Raw genomic sequence first — 3,303 nt, forward strand, 5'->3', positions numbered from 1 at the left:
AAGTCGTGGCCTAATGGTTAGAGAGTCGGACTCGTAACCCAAAGGTTGCGGGTTCGAGTCTCGTACCGGCAGGGATTGTAGGTGGGGGGGGTGAATGTACAGCGCTCTCTCCCACCTTCAATACCATGACTGAGGTGCCCTTGAGCAAGGCACCGAACCCCCAAATGCGCCGCAGCAAAAAATGGCTGCCCACTGCACCGGGTGTGTGTTCACGGTGTGTGTGTGTTCACTGCTGTGTGTGTGCACTTTGGCTGGGATAAATGCAGAGCACTAATTCCGAGTATGGGTCACCATACTTGGCCACATGTCACATCACTTCACATGTCACGTTACGTCACAATGTCTCTTTTGGCACACCAGAGAAAATGATGATTTAACTTATGTTTGAAGCATACTGTTTCTCTAGTAATTATTCGTAGCTGTGTTTTTGAAGAACTAATTTTTTAAGAACTGAAAACCTGGGTCTTTCACGTTAAAGCAAGAGTGAAATGTCATAATTTACTCATCCTCATGTTTCTTTGACCTATGACTTCTTTTATCTGTAGAACACACAAGGAAATATTCTGTTTTCTTTTACAATACATTTAAAGCACCAAAAGGAAACTGTTAGTTTAAAAAAAAAAAACTAGATTCATTAAAGCGATTCATAAACTGATACATTAAAAAGATTTGGCTTAAAAGAATGATTCATTCAGGAATTAGACATTGTGCTTCTCTCATGAATGAGGAGGACTAGTGCAGATGTCAAATTTAAGTCAACACCATGTGCACATCATATGAAAGGTTTAGGTATGTTTTTTTTTTTGGTTAAGCTTCAGTTTGTTTATTGTATTTGCATCAAAAATATCTTCACAAAAAATCTCCACTTGAGCTCTATGAAAAAAAGGAAAGTAATACAAGTTTGAAATGACATAAAAATTCTGTCTTAAAGTGTGTAGCTAGGTCCTCTGACGTGGTCACTGTCCTTTAAGTTGTTTTTTTCTTTTTGGTGACTTTTTTTTAAAGCTTTTTGTATTATGTAGTTCATTTTAAATAGTGGAGTGACAAATAACTTACAAATAAGTACAAATATTTCAACACTTTTATTTATTTATTAATTTTTTTTAAGTTTTAGATGGAGTGTCTCACACCGCAGTTACACTACAGATTCAACTGCTTTAAAAAATTGCAGCAAATCGAAAAGTGTTTTCTAACAGGAATACTCCGCTCTCACCCTCAGCCATAAATGAACCTAAGATCTCAGACAGCTCATCACAACACTAACCTCGCTAGTGAGATGACAAATCCTATCTTACTCGGTGCTAGTCAAGCCTGGTCTAGACCACAGCAGGGTCAGAGGGGTCAAGGTAGGCTTTGTGTTATCAAGAAGCAACGCCCTGTGAGTGACAGGAAAGAGTTAGTCTGGTTCTAACCTACTTCAGGAAAGAGAAGTTTTGCTTGAAAAATAGCTGCTGACTGGGGTTTGTTGATTTCAGTCACATTAGTGAAATTTCACAGGCAAAATAAGGTCCACTGTTTATTGTCAATAGTGTAGCGATGAATTAAGCACAGGTACACAGAAGTCACTTTCTAACCAAGCAACTTTCTGTTGGTCAATGCTGCAAATATGCATGACCAACGTATGCATGATCAACTGCATAAGAAGTTAAACTCTTCTTAATGAGTCTTACAACTTCTTGTACTGTGGGTATATTGAGCAGTGTTAGGTTTTGAAGCTTTCAAAATATCGGCTGAGAAAAAAGTATGTTCTTTAGGCAATTGTGTGTTTTTAAAGGGAGAGGTTGGGGTAAAATCCCTGCAAGAAAGACCAAGGACGACGAATGAGAGCGGTAAGCAAGAGACGGGGAAAAGACAGAAAACAAAACTAGAGGTCAGATCCTGACAGTTGCGATCAAACTCATCACAAGCTCCCAGGATAAGGGAACTCACAGCCACCACAGGGGGTCATGCTGCACTTGTCACAGCCAATCAGACACAGCCACAGCATGAGCGCTGCCTGTGTTTGTGTCTCCTCACTGTTAGACTTTTCTAGCCAATCATCTTGATTGATTTTGGGGTTGACTGACAGGGATGAGGGAAGGAATTGCAAACCGTGTAATGGAGCTAGAAGTGTTGTAAATTGCTCTGGATGTGTATAAAATCTAAAAGGTGACAAAATCACTTTGTGTGTATTTTTAATTTATTAATTTATATGTGGGATTTACAAATTTTTTTTAACCTAACATTCATGTATATGAGGGTGATTATCCAATTATGCCACAAAATAGAACAAAAAATGTTCCAGGTAGCATAAATAAAGTTGATTTCTGACACCATGAGTGTTTATACATGTATTTTTTCAGTACTACATTAGTGCAGCTTCTAGTTAAAGCAGACATGAATATTGTTAATGTGTGACTGAGTTGGTTCATGTGGGAGGGTGTAAGTTGGGGCCAAAAGGGTCATAAACACACTTTGGCTTTGTGGTCATTGTGTTATTCTTCAATGGGGTCAACATAAGGTTTAGAGCAGGGGTGTCAAACTTAGTTCCTGGAGGGCTGCAGCCCTGCAGAGTTTATTTCCAAAACACAAATGTAGTTTTCAAATAAGCCGGATGGACTTGATTAGCTGGATCAGGTGCGTATAGGGTTGAATCTAAACTCTGCAGGGCTGTGGCCCTCTAGGAACTAAGTTTGACACCTGTGATTTAGAGTATTGATCACAGTGACATACTGAGAGCTTATTTAAAGAAAAACCTGTACATACAGGGCTACATTTCACAAGTGTTGTCTCTTTTTTTTGTGTGTTTTTTTTTTTACCTTGTGCTGTTTCATCATTTGAAATCCAAAGACAGACATTTATTTTTCTCTAAAACCATGTGGCAAACACATGGCCATTGTGCAGCCAGTTTCTTCCCCTCAAAGAACAACTCCACCTGCTTGAAAAATGTGCTTCGAAAGCACAATGTATAGAATGCCTAGTTAATATATACATAGAGCGACCTCTATTGGACATGTATTGTCATTACAACATCTGTTTTAAATGGGTCATGCTACATGCAGTTTTACAAGTTGTTTGAACTGAAATGTGTGTTGGCAGTGTGTGTACACAACCACCCTATAATGATAAAAATCCACCCAGTGTTTTTTTTTTTTTAATCGTGTTAAAGGGGTCATATGATGGGATTTCAATTTTTCCTTTCTCTTTGGAGTGTTACAAGCTCTTGGTGCATAAAGAAGATCTGTAAAGTTGCAAAAACTAAAGTCTCAAATCCAAAGAGATATTCTTTATAAAAGTTAAGAGTCAACCACGCCTATCTAAAAC

This window comes from Sinocyclocheilus rhinocerous, unplaced genomic scaffold (assembly GCF_001515625.1).
Source record: "Sinocyclocheilus rhinocerous isolate Xijiao unplaced genomic scaffold, SAMN03320098_v1.1 scaffold1600, whole genome shotgun sequence".
In the NCBI taxonomy this organism is placed as follows: domain Eukaryota; kingdom Metazoa; phylum Chordata; class Actinopteri; order Cypriniformes; family Cyprinidae; genus Sinocyclocheilus; species Sinocyclocheilus rhinocerous.